The sequence below is a fragment of the Balaenoptera borealis genome (genome assembly GCF_965194805.1).
Source record: "Balaenoptera borealis genome assembly, chromosome: 8".
Lineage (NCBI taxonomy): Eukaryota > Metazoa > Chordata > Mammalia > Artiodactyla > Balaenopteridae > Balaenoptera > Balaenoptera borealis.
The window spans coordinates 57360410-57386656 of record NC_138865.1 but is presented as its reverse complement, the minus strand read 5'-3'; the positions used below and the strand labels follow the sequence as shown (position 1 = coordinate 57386656).

The 26247-nt window shown below is 44.2% G+C and overlaps 1 long non-coding RNA gene across 1 annotated transcript in view; it reads left to right on the top strand.

The window, feature by feature from the left end:
* The window catches only part of LOC309633180, an 89621-nt gene that overhangs the window by 43751 nt on the left and 19623 nt on the right, over window positions 1-26247 (top strand). The window contains exon 3 of the long non-coding RNA XR_014247361.1: window positions 8323-23525. This is a non-coding gene — a long non-coding RNA (uncharacterized lncRNA). The remainder of the gene's footprint in view (window positions 1-8322; window positions 23526-26247) is intronic.

The following is a 26247-nucleotide window of genomic DNA, read 5'->3' as shown; positions in this document are numbered from 1 at the left end:
TCTTTCAGGCTTAATCACCAGCTCACAACAATCTCTTCCTTCTCATACCCTGGTAGCTTTTGGAATCCAGATCAGTAAATGGATTATATACCGGGCAAGAGTCACCCGCCTGATCAAAACCCTTAAAAGTCTCCCTATTATCTGGCTGTTTGATGAAGTCCAGCCTCCTTGGCGTGGCGCACTGGCTCTTGGCTGATCTGGTGCCCTGCCCAATGCATCAGTCTCCTCTCTCCTTGTGACTACTTTTGATCTTTGCCGTCCAGACTCCAAGAACCACTATAGTGCCCCCAAAGCACAGTGGTCACTCTTACCTCTATCTTGGTCCTCTCCATCATCTTCTCCTTCTCTTGTCTTTATCCATTAGGACCCAGCTCAAGCATAATACCCTCCTTGGCCATCCTTCCTGAGCTGTCATAGCCCACTTACCAGAGCTCCATCTTAGCATCGCTGGGAGCAGACTTGCTTACCTCTTTCTCTGCTCAGCAGATTGTGAGCTCCTTAATTGCAGGAACTAATTATCTTTGTTATCCCTGCTATAATGTTTCTTGAATGAATTAATTAATGAACAAATAGAAGGTATCAGGAAATTTAGGATTTAGTGTCTCTGTCCCTTATCTATGTGATCTTGGGCAAGTCACTTTACCTCTCTAAGCCTGTGTATCATCTTCTAGTCTAGTCTGTTTTGTGCACACAAATCTTTTGATCTCTATTTGCCGGAGGGCCCCAGGGAGAATCAGTGGTTACACAGATGGGAGCTGAAGACTGCACCTGGGGCTAAGACCATAAATGAGGAACTGGGGGTTGATGGATGAGCTGGATCAAGGTTGTTTCCTCCTCTCCAAGAGGGCACACCTTGCATAGAAAAGCATCCACATACTCAGGTTTGGTTTAGGAGCTTTGGGTAAAGGTCAGCAGAGAGATAATTTGGGCTGAGACACGGCATATTTTTATATATATTTTTCTGTCCCAGCTCTCAGGAAAGCTGTCAATTATATTTTTAAATTCCAAGAGCTCTTACTTATTTGCTAAAAATCCTGTTTTCAGGTGTTCTGTTCTTGTTTCATGGATGTCGAATCTTCTCTTATCTCTCTTAGAATATTCATTATGTTGATTTAAAAATATGCATTTATTCTAGTGAAAGATAGAAGCCCTGTAGGGAAGGTATGCAAGTCAAAATGAACAAAATATGGTTGGCAAGATAATAATAATGATGATGATGATGATGATTATTATTGCTAGGAAAGAAGATCTGGACATTAAGAAATATTATAGCAAAAAGATATTTAAATATATTTGTTCTGTTTCCTACTTGTCTCTATTTCCTGTGAATTCCTTTTTGGTCTCTACCTTTTAGGTTAGTAGTTTTCCTCTTTTCTTTTACTTGGCTATAAGGTAGTTTCCTGGTATCATTGGGCTCGATGAGGGGATGGGGGGTGGGTGTCTACATTTTCCATAAAGACTTGCAATCAATCTCCTTATTTTCAGCCATATATTCTACCCCCCATATTCTGAAACACCCAGTACATTCAGTTACTGAGCCTTTCCAGTTCTTTTCTCTTTGATCTGGCTTCTTGTTGGTTTCCATGTCCACCGACCCCACCCAGTTAGGCTTCATCTTTATTGATTTTCATAAGCTATCTGCAATAACTTTGTCTTTGTTCTGGAGGATTTATACATTTAAAAAATCATTTTACTGGCATTTTAATGAACTTTTATTGGGGGACAGAAGTAGAGATTAATGCACATGTTAATTCTGCCATGCTGAACCAGAAGTTGGGATGATTTCCTTTTTAAAAAATTTTTATTACTATGCAAATACTCTGTTCAGTTCCTTCCTATGCCAGTCAGTGCCCTGGGCACTAGAAGTCCATTGGTGATCAACACAGACACTGCCTTTTCCTCACAGCACTTACAGTCTAGTGGGGGAGATAGACAGTCAAACAGGAAATTTACAAGTGAGAGAAATACTGTGAAAGTACAAAAATATTTAAGGCTTGTGGAAGAAGTAATATCTAATCTAAGGTGATTTAGATAAGTAAGAGCTAGCCAGGTAAAAGAGGTGGGAAAGACGTTCCAGGTAGAAGAACAACAAATATTAAGGTTTGGAAATAAGAGAGAAAGGCACATATGAAGAAGAAAACTAAATTTTAAAAATATAAAACGTATTGAAGAGAGTGAGGTATGAAGAATGGGGCTGGAGAGGTAAGAGGGACCACATTATGTGGAGCCTCACAAGCCCTGATGTTGATTCTGAGGACAGTAGGAAGCCATCAGATGCTCTAAGTACAAATGTGACTATATGATTTACGCTTTTTTTGTGGGGGGAGGGTGTTGCCTTGTTTTCTATTTCTCCCAGTTTTATCATTGTTACTTTATATATGTTGAATCTATATTGTGAGGTTCATATATCCCAATGGTGGTTTTATGGTTCTTGCTTTACTGTTCTTCATATTATTTTTTGTCTTGAATTCCATTGTCAGATATTGAAATTGATGCTCTTACCGTCTTTGATTCACATGTGCCCTGAATATTTTTTAATCCTTTCACTTTTCTGTTTTCTTTTAATTTTTTTCACAGACCACATATTGTTGATATATATGCAAAAAAATTTTAGCTAATGTGAGAGGCTCTGTCTCTCCTATACTTAAATTTACTTATCCCTATACCTATCTCATATCTATCTGTATTCCATCCATCTATCATCTATCTATTATTTATCATCTATCATCCACCTATAATCTTACGCTGAACCAGTTGGACGTGTTAGCACATTCTCGTATCTCTTTGCTGTCCATCCCTTTCTCCCATTCCTTTGTTGATATTGTTTGAAACTTTTGTTCTGGGTTATTATGGATACACTTATTTATTTTTCTTTGTATCTAAATTTTTTAGACAACAAAAATTCTACTAATTATTTAAATCCCTTTATTTCCCGTATTTCTTCTAGTAATCTCCTGGATTTACTTCTTACCTGAGTTGTCTAAATAGTTCATTGTGTAGCAAGCCTGCTAAAGCCTTGTATGCTTCAGAATATATCTGTTGAGCTCCCAGATTTAAATCACAATTTACCTGAATATAACATTCTATATAAAAATTGTTTTTTCCTATAGTAATGGACCTCCTAGAAGAGGGGCAGAGGTGAGCTCCAAGGCAGAGTGCCCCAAGTCCCTGAGAACTATAGCCCATCACCCCAATTTTTTTGCCCCTTCATTAGGCCACAACTTTGGTCAGGATCCTCTCTTAAATGTTCTGAGAAAGCAACCTGGGATGGAAATGATTGCAATGGATAAGTTTTTCAAACTCGTTAATGGGTCATGAACAATTTAGTGAGTCAGCCAGTATGGGTGTCGGGGAGGAGGAGGGGAAACAAGAAGAAGAAGAAAAGAAGAAGAGAGGGAAGGGGGAGGGGGAAGAGGAGAATAGAATAGGTTGGAAAATGTAGAGGGCATCCTAACAGTAAGCCCGTTCTTTTGTGAAACTTTCATTTGTACAAGGCCAGCTGGCCAGTCTACATTTTCCCATCAGTTTGTCACCCCACAGGGTGTTGCATTGTCCTTGTCCCACCTACCACCGGGCTGATGGCACTGCCTTCTTTTCCACAGTGAGGCAGGCGATTATCCTCCAAAGGGAATGGCAAGAGCAGAACTTGGGAGCTTCCTCCATCCCTTCACTCATACCCGCTGCATCAAGTTGGTCCTCACCCATATTCAGTCTACCAAGGGCTTCCCCACAGTTTTGTATTAGTTCCCCAAATCCAGTCTTGCTTCTTCTTTCTGTGGTTCTTCCAGGTTGGCTGTGTGGGAAGGAGCCAGGGTCTCAGGCTTGTTTCTGTGCTGTCAGGAAGCAGAAGCCTTACTTGCAATCTAACGCAGAGCCGCCATGGTCCCATGCCCTGCTCTTCGGCATCCTTTCTTCTGGCAGCCTTCACTCTCTATCCACGCTACCCCAGGCCCTCCCAATTCAGTAAATTCTCATGCCTCCCTTCTCCCATGCACTGTCTATTTTGACTTCTGCCTTTGCCTGTGATTATTGGAAACCTCAGGCCCCAGCCAGCAGGGAAATTTATAGTTAAACAGTTACATTGTTGAAACCCTGACAAGTCCAGCCTGGTTAATGGCTCTGAAAATATGGGAGAGGTGTGAACAACTAAATCTATGGGGCTCCATGTTGTGGGCCTGCAAAGATAGACTTGTAGGACCTATTTACTTTAATGGGAATTTTTCATTTTCTTTTCCTCTTACATTATTGTTCCAAATGCTAGTCTCCCTCAATATGGATTCATTACCTGGAGAGTGGCTTGGATATTTGGATAATCATCTTTTAAATAGTTTCTTTTTTCCTTTTCCGATTATGATTTTTGGAACTTGGCCAAAAACAATGCAACAGGCAAGCAACAGACTGAGGGAAAAAGCAAACAGTGCTGGGTTACATTAGTAAATTATCGTCTATTAGATGCAGGTGGGATTCCTCAACTTCCCAGGCTGGCAGAAAGCTTTTAATAAAGCAGCATGAGAAAGGAGGAGCTGCTTTTGAGGTGGTGTCATGGAATCTGGAGAGGAAAGGAGAAGGCAGGATAGGTCAAAGGTCAAAGACAAAACTCTGTGCTGCTGGAAGGGCAGGTACCTAGGGGGCGAGGCATCGTGGGCAACCTGAAGAACTGGGCCTTTGCCTTACCAGGGCAAACAAATGACTGGTCTGATCCGCCATTCCCTTGGAGTGGTGTTATACCTGCCCATCTTTTACATTGCTTCCTGGTGGATGGGGGGGTACTTCCCCACCCTTTGACTTTAGAGTTGGCCAAGTGATTTGCTTTGGCGAATGGGAGGTGTGTGGATGTGATGTGGACATGGGTTTGAGATACACTTGTGGGATTGGGCTTGCCCTCTTGTGCTCCTGCTTTTTGCCATGAAAATGACATGCCTCAGGAAAGTGCTCTTCCAAGGAAGATGAGAGACATGTGGGGGAGCTCGAAACCCAACCACAGGTTGGAACCAAGCCCAGCCAAGCTCAGCCTCCATCACTAGCCAAACCTCTGTCAACTCACAGACGTGTGAGCAAAACATAAGAGACTTTTGCCGATCTCCGCTGAGATTTTTATGGTTGTTTGTTATGCAGTGCGCCTCACAGATGCACTTACTTAGCAGGGTTGCCCTTGGACGCTGGGGGGAGGCACACTCTGCTCTTTGCTGAGTTGGTTTGAGAAGTTTAAGAAGTGGAGGTGGTTTTAGAGCCCTGGAAACTTCTAAGCTGTTGCTTTCTGTGGCAAGATGACCGATCAAAATGACAGTGCCATTTTCTCCAAGGCATGGGTCAGAGACATGGTCTCCAGAACTTCCTGAGGTGCAGGAAGAATTGAGAGAGCAGCTCTAGCAAGGAGCAGGAAAACAGTGTTTCAGAACGTTGCCTGTAGTGGGAGGTTGAAATGAAGTCCTCTGGATGATCTGCGGGTAGTTGTGCCAAGACAAAAAAAAAATGTCCCGAGAACTTTGTGGTCATGGCTTGCTTAGTTAAGAGTGAGCAGGGATCCTTATTGCCTCCACTGATATGGCTTCTACTTCAGCGCTAGAAGTTTCACAGCTGTGATTTGTCTGATAACCTGTCTCAATCTTCAATATTTAATAGAGTACTAAACAAATAGGAAATGCTCAATAAATCGACTCGTAATTGATAGATTATCACAGCACTAACCACAGCACTGCCATTAATTAATTACATGACCCCAGACTAAAAGCTTAACCTCTCAGTTCCCACATGTGGAAATGAGCATGAAGCTATTTGATGTCCATAGTCTCCATCATCGTTGGGAGGATAAAATGAGATGAAGATGGAAAAAGTCTGCAGTGCTCCAGAAGAGATAGAATATTATTTTCCCATAGGCACCACTGTATTGGATGCTTGTTACTTGTGGAGCAAAAAGAATGCTCAAGCAAGAATGCGGCCTTAAAGGGGTCATAAGGAGATATTTCCCCCTGCTGTCTCTACAGGAACACGAATAAAGGAAGTAACAGTAACATTGCCCGGTCTTTTTACTACTGTAATTTGTGAGGCCAAGTCAGGTCTCTGGGTTGAGAAATCAAGCTTTTTATTGCACCTTAAATTGCATACTGCAAGTCCTGATTTGACCTATAACTGTTTTGTAAAAACATGTCCTAAATCAGCTGCACTGGAGAATTAAACCAGCAACATCTCTGATTATAGGCCTTCTGGCCTCTTTTTAAAGCTCCCCAGCGACATGGCTATGGCTTGAACTGTGTCCCTCCAAATTCATATGTTGAAGTCTTAACCCCCAGTACCTCACGATGTGACCATATTTGGATATAGGGTCTTTACAGAGATAAATAAGTTAAAAGGAGGTCATTACTGTGGGCCCTAGTCTAATATGACTGGTGTCCCGATGAAAAGAGAAAATATGGAGTTAGACATTCACACAGGGAGAGCTCCATGTGAAGATGAAGGCAGAGATCGGGTTAATTCTTCTAAAAGCCAAGGAACACCAAAGATTGCCAGCAAACTACTGGAAGCTAGGAGAGAGGCATGGAACTGATTCTTACAGCCCTAAGAAGGAATCAACCTTGCCAACACCTTGATTTCAGACTTGTAGCCTCCAGAATTGTGAGGCAATGGATTCCTGTTGTTTAAGCCACCCAGTTTGTGGTATTTTGTTAGTGTAGCCTTAGTAAACCAATACACATGGAATCTCTGTTTGTGAAAAAGCCGGTTCTTTGTATTAATAGCAAAGATGTTTACAGTTTTTACGATTTACCAGGCGCAGTTCTAAGCACTTTACTTATAATTCATGTATTCCTCATCAGAATCCTCTGAGGCAGGGACTCCTAGTGTCCTCATTTTGCTGATGAGGAAACTGAGGTATGGGGGTTTCCATCAACCTGCTCAGGGTTACAAAGTCAATATGTGACAGATCCAGATTATGAACCCAGGCTGACTGGCTCCAGGGTCTGTCCTTTTGCTTTCCACGCATGTGACATAGGACATTTAATGGTGTCCACTTGTTCGTGCAGAGAGCTCAAATCTGCTGGCTCGGTCTTTGCTCTCTAGAGTAACAGAACACCTTTATTTCCAACTCTAAATGATGCTCTTTCTGCTACATTTATGATATGGTTTCCTGAGGCTTTCCCCTTTGCCCTCTCCTCTGAATAAGCCCTACTTTGTCAACATCGTCATTAATTTACCACAGTTATCCAGAACCCCAAATGCGGTCTGGTCCAGTTGGAAAATGGTAGAGTTATCACTTGCCGTGATCTAAATATTATATTGATTTTTTAGAAGTTACATTACTCTAATGATCACATATTAAACTTGTGGTCACCTAACAGACCTAGTCAAAACTCATAGCTGTTAAACCGGTATCATCCTGTCTGGACCGTTGATTCTTTCAGCCAAAGTAATGGACTTTGCATTTGTCACTGATCATTTGTTTTTCAACATTTAGACTGTCAAAATTATTTGAATCTTGATTCTATAACTCATGGCCATTTATCACTGTATAGTGGATTTCTTCATTGGGATATGTTATGGGTAGCTAGTCTTCTGGGAAGTTCTATCAGTTCTCTTCAATTCAAGATGACTTAGCCAAGCAGTTACTTTGGTCTTAATGATATGAAAATTTCAGGCAATTGTGTGTGTGTGTGTGTGTGTGTGTGTGTGTGTGTTTATGTTGGTATGTACTATATTCCTGTTTTTAAAATTTTAGTTTGCCCACAGTTTTCGTTGATTTTTTTAAGTTCCTTAAGTGTTTCCTACCTTTTTTTCTCTAGCTTCAAAATAGAAATATTGAAGCACATTCAGATGAAAAGGCCATGCCTTGTTCTAGGTTTGATCTATCCAAGATGAGCACTATTAAGTCTCTTTTTCTGTGACCTTCCTATGGTAACACAGCGAGTCAGGAAATCCAGTCTACTCACCTTTGGGGAGTTCTTGGAAGATCCTCTTTTATGAGAAACAATTCTTTTCCAGCCTGGGAGAGAGAGGAGTGCTAAGCAAGTATTCTTAGCAGTTAACCAAGGACTCTGGAATTATCTTCACATTTTCAGCTTTGAACCCTGATCTAATAGAAATACTGATCCCCAAAGCCACCCCAATCTCCTTCTTCTCGATGGTAGGGTGACTTTTGTCTTCTTGAAGGCATTTGGGCTTTTCTGCTGCTACCTTGCTTTGTTTCTCCATTCTGCCACTTGCTATCCTAAATCAGTAGCTGCTATTTCTATTTTTGCTGATATGTGGATGTCTTTGTTTCTACTGATTTTATGGCTCTTATAACAGGCTCTGATAAAGTTTCATCCGTCTATTTAAATTTCTTTGCAGCCCTCTCTCTTAAGGAACCTGGAATCTATTTTCCTGAGGCTACGTATAAGCACGTGGATTTACAATTTGAAACACCCCTTCTTACTGACAGAAGACCACTGTTCCACATAAATTCCAGACACACCATCAGAGGCAAAATTCTTCTCACCACTTCTGGTAAGCCCATTGGATTCTAAGATGGACATTGTCAGCTGTTTACTGGCATCCATTCTCCCTTTCTTCTTTCCTTACAAAACCCTGATTTTCTTCTTGGTGTTCGACCTCTGACCCAATGTAGCCCAATAACTCAAGAGAGGTTCATTCAATCTCTCACTTCAGGGATTGGTCTTGATTGGTCCAAGCCAGTCATTACCACCCCATCTCCTTTGCTGGTCATTAACTCTGGAACCAGTGATTAGGACAGTTCATACTTGATGGTCCCCTGGCAACTATTGGTCCATTGGGTGGCCATGGGACTCAAGTTGGCCAAATAAGACCGAAGGGAAGCATTTTTATTCCACAATCAGGAGAGAGTTTTTGTCTCTTGCTCACTGAACATGAATAGAGAAAAATGTAGCCCTAAATGCTGTTGAGAGCTAATTTGCAATCATGAAGGAAGGCAGCTTGAAGACAAAGCCAACGAGTACAAAAAGGCCAAACGGAGAGAATTTCAGAATATCAGAGTCTGGGCCATGATGTGCCCAGCCTTCCTGATATGTGAGGTAATACATTCCCTCATTGTTTATACCTGTTTTAGTCAAACACATTCAAATTGATGCAGCTTCTTAAGGAAATGGGGATCTTGTGTTCTTGCCAGGTATGGTAGAGGTCCTGAGGTGGGCTTGCATGGGGGGGGAAACCCAGGTTTTTAATGATGAACTGTCAGCTTTGTTTGTATAGTGCAACTGAAATATTTGTTTCTTATTGATTGGCTTTTTTAACACAAGACAGAGATGCCACTGGGCCCTCAAATAAATTCTTCTTCACCAATCCAGTATTTTATCCCAATTATTCTATTTATCTTAATTATAGAGTAGTGATGATCATGTCATATCTGGTCATGTCTTATAAATGATACCTAACTATAAGAAACTTAAAAACCCTTAAAAATCTGATGTTGATTTTGTACAGCTGTCTAAATTATGTTGGAAAAGGGAGACATTTAGTTCATGTATGACTAAAAAAAAAAAATTCATTATGACCGTTCATTCCAAGATGGCTGCTCTTAGGAAAGGTACTTGGTATCTTCCTAACAAAAATGTAAATATTCTTCACAGTGTGTCATATCTCTGGTGGCTTGGAGAACTTGAAGAATGAAGGGTTTTATGCTGTAAAATGATTATTTCCAGCATTTCTAATCAAATACCTTGTAAGGAAGTGAATTATATATGGTCCAAACCAGTTTGAAGAAGAATAAATTCATTCACATCTTCATGCTAGGTGTGATGGGTTTTTAAGTTTTAGACATTCAGTCTCTTTTCTTTTGTGACAGCCTCACTTTAATGCCTCGGGTTTCCTGAATACCAAGCTCTCTTTGGCTGATGTAAACTTTCATCAGTGTTTCTGACCTGAAGGCGGGGTAATTTGCTTTTTTAGGGCAAAGATGTACTTAGTTTCATTTCAAGTAACCAATGACTTCTAGTTTTTCTTTCAATTGAACTTATATCTGTGTGTGTGTGTGTGTGTGTGTGTACTTGTGTGTGTCTGTGTGTTTATGTACACATGTGCCTGAGCTTTTTATAAACCAGTAGCAAACAACTTAAGGGATGTGGTCACATAGAATGGACTATGCATCCTTTTCTTGAGTGAGAGATAATAAATCATTCTTCTCAGGTGGAATCTTTTATTTATGCTTTGGGATTCCATCTTATCGAGAAAGCTTTGGTTTTCCTTTTTGGCTTTGTCTAAGCTCTACTTTAGTAAGTAATTCAAATCAAGCTGACATTTATTAGTGAGGACATGGTCCACTCCAATCTCATACTCACTGTCCAGCTGTTGCCATAACAACTTTGCTATGGACTTTCCTATTTGTAAGTATGGCTGTGTAATGGCTGTGCTGTGTGGTTGCAGATTTACTGTTTGTAAGTCAGTGGAATAAAATCGCTATCCACTCCCATGCCATAGGAATCGGTTATCAAGGGTGTTTATTTTGTCATTAAATAAGTGATAACTTAAAATTGGAGCAATTAGATAGTGTTATCATAATCAGGAATACAAGCTTTTAGTAGCTGAGAATATTACTATTTTCTAAGACATTTCACACTTATCGTTTTATCCTCACAATAATCATGGGGGTTAGGAAGGTACATTCGTACATGCCATCATCACTGTTTTATAGTTGAAGAAAATCAAATCAAAGCAAAGTGATTTTTCCCGAGGCCACTCAGTTAAAAAGTGGCCAGTCCTGGGGTTCAAAATCAGAGCTTCTAAATTCCACTCTCTTTTTGCCAGAGGAAGAAACAAAGGTTGCAGCAGTACTCTGAGATCATTCCAAATTATTGCCTGTGTTGTTCTTGACGTTAATTTTTTGAGGTATTTCAAGGGGATTTTAAGTAACTCCCTTTGTTGGAAAATGGAACTGTTTATTTGGGTACTCTGGCTGGCATGCCAGTTAAATCATTTCTGTGTTGTTAAATACTTCTTAGGGCAAGGGTGGAGGTGGTTCTAGAAAGACATAGCTTCACATTCCTTTCTTTCTTAGAGACCCAGAAATTCAGATTCTCTGGGGATGGAACCTCTTTAGGTTTAGATTTTGAAAGGATCTTTTGAGTTGTTAGCTTCCCCATGGAAGAGTTAGAAAGTTTCAGTGTTCTTTCTGCATCTTAGAGATACCATTTTGTCCTGATTACCACATCTCTTGGAATTCTCTCTGTGATTTCAAGAACTCATTCAGTGAATTTTTTGAGTGTCTATATATGCTGGCAACGCTCAGCCCCTCCCTTTGGGGATCTCACCATGTTTTCTGGTTTAAGGGACTATGTTCAGAAGCAAGCAGTTGATTTTGCTGAGATTAGTGATAAACTAAAGAGACTGAAACACTGTTGTACTACTTGAGACACTCTGCTCAAGTAGTAGAATATTCCATTGAGTCAATGTGGGACACAGGTTGTTCCTTTTAAACCTGAGTCAATATGTTCTAGAAGTTGTGCTATTAACATTTGAAATCTGTAAAGCCGGATGCTTAAAATAACGGCTGTTTCTTTAAAACGGGGAAGGAGTATCTTTGGGGCCTGGGCGCCATTTTTGTTTAACTCTGAGGAGCATCAGAGGTGGTCTTAGATGCTGGGAATGAGCCCACTGAGCTGGAGGGCAGCCTGTCAGACAGTGCGAGGCAGGGGAAGGAAGGAAGTAGCTCATGTGCTTCCTTGTCCTCTACTCGATCTGCACTCCCTCCCAAAGTGATTTTGTCCCATCCCAACGGCTTGCTGCATTTTTCAGAGCTTGCTCAGGAAAATAGAAGCCACTCTAAGTATTATAAGCAGTAATGACTTCAATTCAGAGAATGAGAGGCTTGCAAAACTGTTGGAAGGTCTGGAAGCTAAGGTCATCTCCCACTGCAGGTTTCAGCTGCCTGCATCTCTGGAGCGGGTAGTGCTCAAAAGCTTGCCCGGAAGTCACGATGAATTTCAAGTCTCCAGGAAGCCGACACGGCTGGCCTACAGCTCCAGAGCAGGTGATTCTCTAGAGCTTGCCTGGAAACCTCCGTATCTGCTGATGTGTATGCCTGGAAATCTTGCTGGAGAACTCTGGCTTCCAAACTTTGTGCAAGGGCCTCTGAGAGGCAGAGTCTAACTCACAACCATACGGGGGAAGACTTCTGAGAAATGTGTTTCCAGGCTTCTCCCCTGTGATGCAGAGGAGAATGTAGCAGGAGGTGGTGTTGATGCTGAGTTAGCTGACAACCAAGGACATTGCCTGTATCCATTTTAAAGACCTTTTCTTCAGTCCTCACCACGTGAAAAACACTGTTACCATATGAGAATGCGTGAGTCCAAGGCCTCATGACGATCACAAATATGAATGAATTTAGTAGTCTTTATCCTCTTAAAAAACTGCTCTTTTAGCAAAAAAGTAGGGAAATAAAAAGAAGTGAGCAGGAAACCAGTGATAGCTTCACTTTGACCTATGTTTCTGTCCCCAAAGCAAACAACTTCACTCACCAGTGGAGGTAATTTAAAAAAAATTCATATGGGTCATTCCAGTTACTCCCTGAGTCTTTACCAAGTCTGAATGAATTTCAGATATTGACTAAGAGTTGTCTATTCTATCATAAGGAGAGAGACTCCTAAATCAACAGTTCTCAAAATGTCTGATGCAATTAAGTACTTCTAGAGTATTAATACAATGAAGAAAAACACCTTTCCTTTTAAAAGTAAAAGGGGATGATCAGGGAAATAGAAATAATAATTCTTGTAAAGTAGAAAATCATCTTCTGGCTCTTCCCTCCAGCTATTTCTTTTTTTTAATCCCCATTTCATCATGTACTTTTTCTCTAATCCCTCTTTCTCTCCTCACACCAATTGTGCCATTAGCTCTTCCTTTTCTTTGTTTTTCCAAGGAGACTTGGCCATAGCCAGTAATGGTCATCCCCCCTGTCAGGAACACTGACTATGTTAATATAAATCATTTGCGGAGAGCATACGATAGCCGACCGCTCCGGCCAGTAGGTCTTGGAATGTGTTCTCCTGCCAAAGCCCCTCCTCCCTCCCACAGACATTTTCATCACTGGATTGCAAAGACAGATAATGCACATGAAGCAGTAAGAGCCATTTTTTTCCAGCATACCTTCCTCCCACCAAAACTCACCCTGATACCCAATGGGAAAGAAATGAGATAATTAGGATTTTTTTTTTCCTTAGAAAATTTGCAAGACGAAGCCCAAGAGACAGAGCCTGCCAGGTGTTGTGGAGAGCATGACCGCTCGGTCCCTTTGGCCACACATGCTGAAGTCATGAAGTCAGGAAACCTGACTCAGGAGTCACCGTCCAGTGTGAGGGCTGACGAAGCACCACGTGGTCTGGGACAACTGGTAACCCCGCCCGTCCCTGGAGCACAAGCCTGATCTAAGGGTTTTCTTGGGCAGGGGTCAGTGGGAGGGAGACTGGGGGCTTGGGACTACTTGAGCACATTCTGGGAAACCCCGAAAGACTGGGATAAACTGGGGCCTTGGTGTCCCTGCAGTTGCAAGGGAAGTCCCGTCCATGCCGTTGATTGATGCCAAGCGCCTGGAGTCTACCCTGGGTCATGGTACAGGGTCTTGGATGCATATGCCCATGACGAACGAGATGGGATGTCCTATAGGTTTAAATGAGAGAGAGTGAGAAAGCACATACTTCCATGTTTTTCTATTACAGGTTTATCTTTATTAAAATTACAAGGTGAGATAGTCCTACAAAAATGAACACAAACATAAGAGTGAACAAAGTCTTAAATACAGGCTCTAGGCTCCACTTGCTCCTCCCTGAGCCCAGAGGCAGTCGGTTCCCACTCTGTCATATGCTGTTGTTCCTGGTCGAGGTGGCATATTTATACCAGGCTTTTATGGATTCAGAAGGCTTGAGTGCCAAGCTCCTTTTCTCCAGCCTTGACACAACCTGGCAAAGCAAACGGGATCCTCCTCTTTGGTCCTGCTGATCAGCTCTGAGACCAGCCCCAGCTGCCTCTGACCCCCCTGGGGACCAGAGCACCTTCTGGGCTCACTCGGAGAAACATTCCCCAGATATGGAGTTGTATAATCAATATGGCCCTGTGCTCTGGTTCTCAAATGGGTTGGCAGAATGTTCACCAGGGAGACTTGTTACAAATGCCGATTCCAGGCTGCCAGCCCCAAAGGTCTAGGTTGGCTGCTGCAGACCAGGGCCTCTTTCATAAGTTCCCAGGTGAGTCTGATGGAGTTGCTGAGCACTGCCGACCTGCCTGGGACCGCTGCACTAGAAACTTCCTGCAGCGATGTCTCTGCGTGCCTCCTTTGTACCCCTACCCTCCCTGCCCAGACAGGTGCAGACATTTGCTCTTTGCTGTACATCAGAGCATTTTACAACTAGCTTTCTGCAGAACAGTAAAAAACAAAAGAGTTCAACTTAAACATAGCCAAATGGCTTTTCACGGAGCAGTGAAGTGATTTCCTACCCGGCTCTGCTCTGAAGGGGATCTGAGAAGCTCTGTTCACTCTGGGCCTTTTTGCATGTTTACCCTGGGCCCACTTCAGATTCACCCTGCAACAGACCTGGACTGCTGGGTCCAGGGTCCATCACACTGGTTTATTTCAGGCCTGCGTCCCTAGGGGTGGGTGGGAGCTGGCTGAAGCCTCGGGCCAGCTGGGTAGCAGAGCCTCGTGCCCGCGCTGCCTGGTGGCCTTCTGAGCTCTGCAAGGTGGGTGGTCCAGGCGCTGGCAGAGCTCAAGGCTGCAGGAGTTCACAGCCCCCTCTGGGGGACATGACGAATGGCTGCGCTGACAAACCGTGGTCTGCTTTCCATCTCGGAGCCATGCACGGTTTCGCTTTCAAAGCAGGAAAACAAACCACGGGAACCAGACACAACACATGCAGGCCACAAATGATACAGCCATTTTCTCCTCTCAAGCAAGGGACCTGCAAAGGTGAAAGAAAAACAGCTCTGTTAGAATTCTTTGATGAATACAGAAAACTCCACTGGGGCTTGGCCTGAGAGCTCCCGTATCTGCCCTTCTTCTGACCAGGTTGAGATTCAGTCGTCTGTGGTGGGCAGATCGATCTGATATTGGTCTTTTCCAGGGCTTTCCAGTCGTGCTGCAGCCCTACTGCTTCCCAGGCCACTGTGGAGGGGCCCACGCAGCACACCAGCCAGCTCCGTGTCTGTCGGATGCATTCGTATAGTGCCACTAAAATATCCTTTGAGGAAAAGACTCTGCAGGTAAAGGACATTCAGAATATTCTAATCTACTCTGATCTCACCTTCATTTTAATGGGTGGGTCCAGTGAAGAAAGGAGGAGAAAAGAGCAGTTTCACAAGAAGTGCATTGATTTCTGTGACCCGCCTCTCTCTGATGTCACCCCTCCCCCCCATTTCCCTCTTTCACCCTCTGTTCCTTCCTTTAGGGTTTGCATGGTAATTTAAGGTTGAGTTATCAAGAGCCAGAAAGAACTAGTAAAGAATTACCTCTCTGTAGATTGTGAATGACAAGAAAAGCATGTTAGCTAACCAGTATAATAAGTGATTCCCCTGCCTCAGCCTCTCTTAGTTGGCAGGCAGGTCTCTGGGACGCCTTGGTCCTATCTGCCACACTAGTTCATGGACACAGAGCCTGTCCTCTCTGTGTTCCTACGACAACATAGGAAATATAATAGATAACTTGGGGTGGCTGCCTGTTAATAATGGCTCACCCTTCCATGCCCACTCCCCACAAATGAGTGCCCCCCCAGCCACGTGTATGATAAGTGGCTTTGTTCCCCTAGCCATAGCTATCTGAGCCAATCTGGCCAATGAATTCCTTCTCTTCACAGTGTAGTCGTTAAGAGCATGGACTCATGCTCATGCAAGAGGAGCCATAAGAAGTAGGGCCATAAGTGTTGTAGGTAGACAGGACACTATGAGCAAAGCAGGGAGGATTAAATGAATAAAGAGTGCAGGGTAGGCTGGAGGGAGCACCGGGAAAGAAGGGTGAGGACCCTGTTGTATCAGGTTAAAGGATCTGGGATATTCTCTTAGGCAACTGGCAGATGTTAGGAGGTACCTTAAGCAAGTGAAATGATCAAATCCAAGTATTACAAAGTTAACTCTAGCGGCTCAGTGGAACATGGATCGGGAATGGAGAGGAGGTGGTTAGGAGAATCTCTCTCAAATAGCTCTTTTGTTCAGTTATTTAGAAAAATCCTATAGGGAGTGCTCATTGGGTGTCAAAGGAGAGTGGATAAGAGCTTCAAGTGTGGAGGTCACTGTGAAAAAGAAGGAGAAAGGGCTTCACGACGCAGATCCAACAAGACTTGATGACTGATTTGCTGGGGTATGAGGGAGGGGCAGGACTCAAGGGTTACTGAGACCACAAAGGGACTGACAAGGGCCGCTATTCCGAAAGGGACATGCAGGAAGAGGAGCTCTTTGGGGTAGGGGCAGGGGAGTGGGGAGGATGTATATGGAAATGAGTTTCCTCCTTAAGTAATGAGGCTATCCTAACATTAGAGACAGTCCACAGGTTTAGCATCAATCCACGCCATCTACAAAACTAATGTGAGGGGGCTTCCCTGGTGGTTCAGTGGTTAAGGCTCCGTGCTTCTACTGCAGGGGGCACAGGTTCGATCCCTGGTTGGGGAACTAAGATCCCGCATACCACGTGGCCAAAAACAAAAAACGAGAAACAACTAATGTGAAAGCAAAGAAGTATATTTTATGATGATGTGAAATAATCAGAACATGCTAACAGAAAAGTCATGAAGGAAACAAGTTTTTGAAAAGAGTGTGACCCCAGTACTGATTTGAAAGCCCTTTCCAGAGCAGTTGTGCCTCTTACAGATCCATAGCAGGGCCAGGACACAATCACCTTCAGTGAGGGTGGGCTTCTTTGGACAACTGAGGTAAACATTTGGGCCCGTGGATAAACACTGCCCAAACTTCTTTTGGGAAAGGATGCTCAGGGGAATTAGGTAGAGCAGAAGATCCTATTTTCTGCCAGTTTTCTCCCCTTCTCCCAAGTTTCTGAAATTCACACTTGGCTTGCTCTCTCTCTCTCTCTCTCTCTCCCTCTTCCTCTCTCTCTCTCTCTTTTTTTTTTTTTAACACACACCACGTGAACCTTTGTGTTGAAATATGGACAACTCTGACTTACTAGGATATTTTTTCTGTATCACCTACTTCCCCGTAGAAGTGTAAGAAAGATGGAGTGGGGGGAATAGTAGAAAGAGCCAGGCTTTGGTGCCAGACAAACCTGCTGTCAAATTCTACTCGATGTGGCCCTGGGCAAGACACTGAGCTTCTCTGGGCCTCAGTTTCTTTAAAACTTCATTGGACTATTTCAGTATTGGAGGTGATGTCTACAAAATATTGAGCGTTTAGTAAGCATTTGATAACAATGAGAATGAACTTGGTACTTTGTGACTACACACTCTGAGATTTTCTTGTTGCATTGTCCATCATAGGAAATAATGGTCCCAGCATATGAGCCAACAGGTAAAATTCTCTAGAAACAAAACTTCAGCAAATATCAATGTGGAATTTATTCATGTTTTATTTAATTACTTGGGGCATTTAATGAAAGAATGAATTATTAAGTGAGAGCATTGATTGTTCCCTGTGTATGGCAAGAAGATCTCCTGTGTAGGCTTATAATAGCTCCATAAAATGTAGCGCAGGCCATAGTAAATTAAAGAAACGAAGGGAAATGGCATGAGGATGGAAAACACAATTTAGCCTGTATGTCTGCATAAAACGGCAGCCACACCCCAGTTGTTCCACACACCCCCCCTACCCAGGACTGTGGGCTCTCTGGAATGCTGGTGAGCGCTGGGATCATGAGCCAGAGCAAGGCAAGCTCTCTTTGGTGTCTGTGTCCCTCCAGACCCTCTACCCTTCTTCACCCTGCTCTGGGCCCTGGAAGCCTTTCTCTCCAGCTTCACGTTGGGTTTGTCCAATGGGAAACCCTTGTAGGATATGGGAGGGAGGGAGGAGAGAAGGTTTGAGGTATTTATCCCCCTGATTCTCTCTACTGAGGTTCTTGTCTCTCTCCAATGGGTCTCTCTTCTCTGACACTCTCCTTCTAGGTTCTAGAAGTTACGTTCCAGAGGTTCCCTGGAGGGGAGGTTCCCTCCCACCACCCCTTTGGGCCTAGAGGCGGTAACATCTCCCTTGTCTTTAGACCCGGGGTACTGTTCCATCCCTCGTGTGGTACACTCTGCCCATGCTGCAAATATGCCTTTAATTAAACCTTTTTAGAGTTCTTTGGATTTGAGTGTGCCATCTGTCTCCTGCTGGGCAGTTAGCAGTGATACCAGCCAAGTCTCACTGGTACTAAAGACTGAGAAAACTGGAGGAAAGGAGGCAAAAGGAGAAAACAGAAAATCAGAAAGGAGGGAGGGTATGGGGGCGATGGAGAGTATCACTGGAGGACAGAGGAGTAGAGAAGGTGAGAAATAAATTGTGGGTCACACCAACGCAGCAGAAAAGTGATGTGTGGGGCAAAGAGATGAAACACCAGCCTAGCAGTCTGGGACCACCCCTCACCCTTGGACTCAGCAGCCCTTGAGAACCTCCCAGGTGTCAAGGTAAAGCCACACAAGGTGGTCCACCCAGGTGGGCTAGAGTGCGTAGTGCAAGGGTAAATTGAGTTGTACTTAAGGCAGTAACCTCTGAGCGCTTCACTGTGTGAAGACACAGTCTAGGAGTTGATGGTTAAAATGTATATAATCTAGCATCTTGAGATGAATCTACATTATATTCCATGTATTCCAAAAGGGAAAACAATATTTGTTGAGGGCCTACTCCTTGCCAGAACAGGTGTTTTTTAATCCTCATAGCAGCTGAAAGTAGAACAGCATTATCCCCATTTCACAGGTGAGGAAATACCTTCAGTGAAATTAAGTAACTGGCCTGAAGGTACACAGCTAGTGTGTTTCAGAGGTGGGCGCTGAACACAGATTTTCTGATTTCACTGGGCAACCACACTAACTCAGAAATGAGGAATCCTTATCCAGAGTGATCCATGAACATTTCCAGTAGTTGAGGCATGACTGTACACTTCTAGGCTCTGCTAGAGACTCATGGAAGTATATAAGTGGATCTCTCTTAATGGCCCTGATCTATGTTATTAGTGACAAGCCAGAAGTAGGACAATGTTGAGCCTCAAATGTAGCTGTTGAGACAGAGACAGAGAGGCTTACATTTTGCCCTCCTTTGTACCCCGTGCATTGTGCTCCAGATGGTCAGCCCTGGGTTGGTATCAGTGAGTTGCACACTAGGACGTATTCTCTGGGGCTGGCAGCTGGAATTGCCTACTGCGAGAAATGAGGAGAAAGAAAGTCTGAGCTTTAAAAGGAAATAGACACGAACATAATCACCCTGGGCTTTCTAACCAAGCATTCTCTTCAGTGCAATCCAGCAGTTACTGAGAGCACAAGAGAGCCCAGTCCAAATCAGAGCATGCCTCTCTTTTAGCTGTGTGACTTTGGATTAGTTAATCAACATCTCTGAGCCCTTTTCTTTCCTAATAAAATGGTGCTAATATTATTATCATAACTTACAGGGTCATTTTGAAGATTAAATTACCTTTAAGTATAATACAGTGCTTGAAATGTAGTGGATTAAAATAAATGATCACCATCATCATCATCACCATCATCAAGGACTTCACAGCCTGGTTGGAAGGATATGCAACTAAGAGTTGCTATTTAGAAAAAAATGTGTTCATTCTGAACAGTGTTTTTCAAAAGGAGAACAAGAGAGCCAGCTTTGGTTCATACCCTTTAGTCTTGGGGCAAGCCACCTAGTTTCCCCGAACCTCAATTTTGGCATATGTAAAATGGGGCTAATAACGTGCCATCTCCCCAGAATACTGAGTTAATGATATACGTAGATGAAATGGAACGTAGCACCTTAGAACAGGGGTCCCCAATGCCGGGGCTGCGGGCCAGTAGTGGTTGCGGCCCTGTTAGGAACGGGGCCACACAGCAGGAGGTGAGCGGCAAGCGAGTGATCAAAGCTTCATTTGCCGCTCCCCATCGCTCCCATTACCGCCTGAACCGTCAACCCCTGCTTCCCCACAGTCCACGAAAAAATTGTCTTCCACGAAACCGGTCCCTGGTGCCAAAAAGGTTGGGGACCGTTGCCTTAGAACATGGAATTCAGGGAGTAAGAGCTCCTCACTTGTAACAGCACTTGTCGAGTTTTTGCCACCTTTGATTTCCATCTCAGTGGCGTGCGTTCCAGAACCAACATTTTAAAGGTCTCTTTCAGTTTCCAGAAGCAATTTCTTGATTCATTTTCCGTTCTAATGTCCTCCCCTTAGAAGAAATAGACTTGGCATGTGTTGGCCAGAGACGGTGTGTGAACTGGGATTGGGGATGACGGTGGTATGATGTGCTGTGCTCACACGTGCGCATGTTATGTTTCCAGGAAAACTGAGGCTGCTCTGCGAATTCCCAGCACCAAGTACTAGGGCAGGGTGGCTCATTTTGTAGCTCTGACAGGGGATTGTCACTGAGGATATAATGATAAGCCCTTATTTGGGAAAGCTTTCACTTGTGGGAGGTTTGTTTTGTTTTCTAATAATTTCTCTTAAAACAGAAAAACACTAATCAATATCAAATCTAGTTGATTCCGCAACTGTTTAGTGAGTGACTGTTATGTAAGACCCTGGGTTTGGAAGCCCCACCTCTTTAAGACTTATTTAATCCTTAATTTCTGCTAGAGTTAATAAAGCAAAGCACGACCAGCCTTTTGGCCACCGCTACAGGGATTAACACCCAAACGCTTCTGAGGAGCAGCTGTGTGTGCCAGTGGGACTGCACCCTGTTCTCCTGAGTTTATTCTCCTGTTTCCTTTTCAGAGAAAAGAGGAAAAGAGGCACAGGAGTCCCCAGGCAAGAAGTATAGATAGCAAAAGCCATTGCATGGAGCTCTGCAGAGGGTGACAAGCAGGTGGGTAATGATGTACGGGCGAAGAAGTGGTGGGTGAACAAGAGGAAGGGCGAAGTGAGTGTGACTGCATTTGAAGCTGATTCAGCTCTTTCTGATTTCCTGTTGCAGACTAACTGCTAAATATTTCTGATATTGTCCTTATCATAAGAAAAATACCTTAGGTTTCCCTAGTGCCTTCTTCTGCAACAGACTTCTGAGAAACAGGTAGTGGAGGGAACGTTTATATGAAGTACATGAAGAGGTTAATTAAAGAGAGCATCTAAACCCTAATGAATATGCCCCAGATACCCATATTCATGGGCTTCTGACGGGAGTCTCCAGCCTGCACTGGCTTGGCAGAGGGGATAGCATCGACAAGAAAGACAGATTGCACAACCAACATATTTTATAAGTGTGATGATGAAGGAAAAGACTCAAACAGATACTCTTCTGCAGGCAGTTGGGAAACTCAGAGCAGACATGAGACAAGTTAGTGTGTGCTGGCCAAATAGGAAGATGGAAAGAGAGAATGATTATAAAAACACCTACCCACCATTTCAGTGGCCATTACTGGGCTATGGAAAAGGCAGCTTACAACAAACCAGAGACTCTTAAGAAACCAGCACCGTAGGGAGATGGCTTTCGGGTCAGAAAAATTCTCACTAATCCCTGCTTTGCAAAACATCAGTGAGTACATGTAATACGCACAAAACCTGAGCTTTCAATAAATCAGAAAACAATGGAGGCATTGTCTGAACTCGCCAGATAGTCCTCTGCGTCCACCACGCAGAACACTCCAGTCTGTGTGCAGCCAAAACTCAGCCCAATCTTATCGAACTAAATTGATTTATGAGAGGAAAAACCTAAAAAGGGAAGCAGCGAAATATTGATATTAATTCTGATAATGCATCGACTAGTGCTCATATAAATCACTCTCCCCGCTCAGATTGATTTCATAAGAGTAAGAACTCCGTGCCTAAACTCATCTCCAGCCGCTCAGGCAGCCACCCAGGGCCTGCTCCTGCAGATAGAACTCAGGAAAAAGGGTGGGGGGTCTGCTGGAAGTTCACAGAAGTTTTGCCTGAGAAAAAGCCTGTGGGATCAGCCCCAGAGGTACCGATGTAATTGGCCACACACACAAATGTTGCCGCATCCGAACATTTTTGGCAACTCATGAAAGCCTCGTTCCTAGAGGCCACTTGAGTGTCCAAATAAAAGGGGATTTTTGTTAGTGAAAACTGGAAAGAATAACCCATCCTAGGATCAGGCTAATAGGGCCTGGCCTGTTAAAATGTAACACTGGGCCGGCCAGAGTTTGAAGTGTTGCTGGCAAGGATTTGGAGCAGCCGTGAGGAGAGCCAAGCGTCTCTCACAAGGAAAACTCTGCTGGTGAGGGGAGATTTCCACTGCCCCAAGAGCCTGTAGGGCCCACTTCGAGGGGGAGAGCTTCTTCTGGGGCAGGAGTCTTCCATACAGGGCTGAAGGGAGAGAGCCTAGGGTTGCTTCTGCCTCCCTCTGCACCCCAAGCTCCCCTCCCCGATCCCCTACCCCACCCACCAGGCTGTGATTCTAGGCAAGTGAGACTCCGTGGCCGACCTCCGGGGTCGCTTCTGCACATGGCCTGGGAACAGCAATTGCTCTCCTTGTGTTTGCAGGGCGTTGACAGCCCTGGGCTGAGGGAGCTGGGGGAGGGAAGCAGAAACAGTGATGCTGTAGAAAGAAGGCCACAGAGGCCTTCTTTTATCACCAAAGGGCCCCCAGCTGAAGAAAGTTCTACTGCTGCCTGCTTCACAAAGGAAATGCCTTCTTCTACTGCAGGCCAGTCTTGGCCTGTATGTGGAGCAGAGGCCCTGAGGCTCTGCATCTAGCGTTGCCAGCTGAAATACAGGACACCCAGTGAAATTTGAGTTTCAGATAAACAATGAATAATATTTCAGTATAAGTATGTCCCAAATGTTGTATGGGACATAATTATACTAAAAAGTTTTTCATTGTTTATCTGAAACTCAAATTTAACTGGGTGTCCTGTATTTTTATTTGTTGTGTTAGGTATGATTCTTAGACACCACTAATGACCCTCACCTTTGAATAATCTCCTCCCCTGGAGTGTGGGTGACACTGGTGACTAAATGAGACATCACTTCTGCGATTGTCTTACATTACGTGGCAAAAAGGATTTTTGCAAATGTAATTAAGGTCACTAATCAGTTGAGTTTGAGTTAATCAAAAGGAGATTATCTGTATGGGCTGGACCTAACCATATGAACCATATGAACCATATGTGGATGAACCATATGTGGATCTAGAAGCCAGAGACAGAAGAAGTCCAAGATTTCAAGCAGTAGAGAATTCTCTGTTGGCTTTGAAGGAGAACACTCTTGTGTTGCAGAGAAGGCCTCATGGCAGGGCACAGCAGTCAGCCTCTAGGAGCTGAGAACAGTCCCCACTTAACAGCCAACAAGAAAACAGGGACATCAGTCCTATACCACACTGAACTGGATTCTGACAACACCCTGAAAGAGCTTGGAGGAGGACTCTGAACCTCAGGAGAGATGGCAGGCTGGCTGACCCTGATTTTAGCTGTGGGAGACCCTGAGCAGAGAACCCATCCATGTTGTGCCAGACTCTGGACTCCTGCAAACTGTGAGAGAAAAATTTTGTTGTGTTCAGTTGCTAAGTTTGTGGTAATGTGTTAGGCAGCAATAACAAATAAATACATTTGCTAAATCTGGCAGCCCTATCTGTATCCTGTGGTCTCTAAGACACACTTGTAGGGGTTCCTGGTGTAGGTAGCAAGGATAGAAGATGGTTGAAGGGACAAGGGAGACCTGGATATACTGGGCATCCTCTTGTTAGCAACCTCAATAGAAAAAGAGCAAAGGCAGGAAGGCAAACCATAGTATTGACTGCTCTGGTGCTCATGTCCTGGCAGACAGAGGTGGTCTGGCCTCCTGGACCCCACAGCCCCCAAGTCTTAGTTTAGACCTGTAGACACACACACACACACACACACACACACACACACACACACACACCCCTATACACCTTCTTTCCCAGGGAGGAATGTGGAAGACAAGCTTGTCACTTGTCTCAGAGACAGATACAGTTACTAGTTCTGCGCTTAAACATGTGGTGTCAGCCAGAGCCCATTACTTATCCAAAGCTATAGAAACACATGTGTTTCATGTAAGGATAAAATCTGTGTGTGTGTATGTGTGTGTGTGTTGGAGGGTGGGTGTGAATATAAACAAAGAAGGTGAGGGCTGTGCCAGTCTAGAACTTCCTTGGGCATCAGTTCAGCTTCCATTCAGATCATGTAAACAAGCCCTCAGAGTCTCAAAGAAACTTGGATATCATTTTTAAAAGGGTCAGAAGGCTTCGTTTTGTGTTTCAATTCTCCAAATGTTCTTTTGCTTATGGATTCCCCTAAATTCTCGTTCCAACAGCTTCTTCTGTCCCTCTGGCCTCACACTACCCTTAAAAGTGGCCAGAGGAAACTCTTAGGTGTCAGCCAGTCAGCATGGAGAGATTCTCTTTCATCCCCTGAGTGTCTGGAGGTGTGAGTTTAATGAGAGGCATCGACCTTTGAATTATACAAATGGACCTCTTTAGCAATCACTTCCCTCCCCAGTCCATACCCACCCTCGGCTTTTAATCTTCTCAATTATATTTCCTTTTCATTGATTACTACTTTGCTAACTTTCAGATTGAACAGGCAGTAAAACCTTAGCCACACAGGTAACGCAATTGCTTTTTGAGCCTGACGCCTGCATCTCACCTCCTGAGGGGGCTTTCAGGCCCCCCTCCCACCCTACTGGGTCTTGGCAAGTCCATTGACCTTCAGTTGATTTTGCAAGATGGCCCCTTCCATCCAAAGATCTGTGCAGTTCTGGTTAGGAAGACGGGGTTTCAGTTCTGAACTTTAGTAGCAAAGATGGGGAGGTTGCATGCTGCCACTGGAAGTGTGGGAAGGACCCTCTTAGAGGCTGGCTGTTCCCATCTAGGCCTGGGAGTGGCAGGTGATAGGCCTGGGAGCAGGGAGCTCTGAGTTCTCTTCCCACCTCTGCTCTGACTTTTCGAGTGACCTTCGTTGAACCACTTAACTTTCTGTGCTTTCCTCTCTGTGCCATCTGTAAGGGGGAGACAATGACACTTGTCTGTGAAAATGCTTTGAGGGATACTGGCATAAAAGATGCAATGTAAAAGCAAGTGATGGGCAATGCTTCCCATAAAGAGCCCCTTGTGTGCATCTGCAAGAGGCCACATTTGAGGGCTAAGAAGAAAAATGGAGAGATTTCCTTGATATCGAGGCCAGGCGGAGGACGTGGCTTAGGACCAGTTAGAGCTCCCTTCTGTGGCTGGGGGCTCCTGAGCTGCTGCCTGCATGTGAGCTCAGCGAGGGGCATGCTGGGACCTGGCCGGCAGAACAAACAGATCCGAGGTCTCTGCCCCAAGCAGGACCCAGTGCCATGTCAGGATTAGCCAGGGAACCTGACGAGCAGCAAGGGGGGCCTGCCTCCCGTGATTTATGGGCATTGACGCAGGGACCCGGCGGGGGAGGTGGGAGTCAGAGAACTTTGGGGACATTTTCAAAACTGGAGGTCGTTCAGAGGAAATTACTCAATAAAAACCAGGTTTCTCTAACTGAATAGATCAATTTACAGCTCATAAGGTGGAAAAAGTCTGAGACTTCAGGATTCTGGTTGGGCGGGTCTCCTAAGTTTTCCTCCCTTGGCAGGGTGGCTGTGGCTTTGGCTGTCTCAGGCCGGGCACCCCTTCTGTAGCTTTCAGGGCCAGAATTTTTCTCTCGTCTTGTTTCTCTCTTTCTCTGCTACTTACATTTTTCTGGTTAAGATTCCTCTCCTCTCTTACCAGCCTCCCACTTTCACCTCCCTACAGTCCTATTAGAGAAGCCCCTGTTGTTTTTGTTTTCCTGATAATACAAATTCTTTTTCCATGGCTCGCCCCTCTCAGCTACATCTCTCTCCCCATGGCTAGTCTCAGCACCTTTCTTCCTTCTGTTTTTCCTTCAGGTCCCTAAAGCTTCCGCCTTTCTCCTCCAGCTGCCCGTGGTCTGTTTTATTGTGCACCTCTCAACCTATTTCCCCCTCTCTGCCTTTTATCTTCCCAGCCCTCCTCTTTGGTTGCTCTCTTGGCCTTTCTCAGTTGCTACTGCAGTAATTCATCATGAGCGTCCAGTAACACTATCACCTATTGACTGGATTTCTTTAAGCTTGCATGAAAGCAAGGGAGTTCTCAGGGAGACAGGATCATAGGAAGACGGACAGGACCCAGATGGAGCTGTATTGGAATTCCATCACCCATTAGTCATCATTCATCTATGGACCCATCATCCATCTATCCA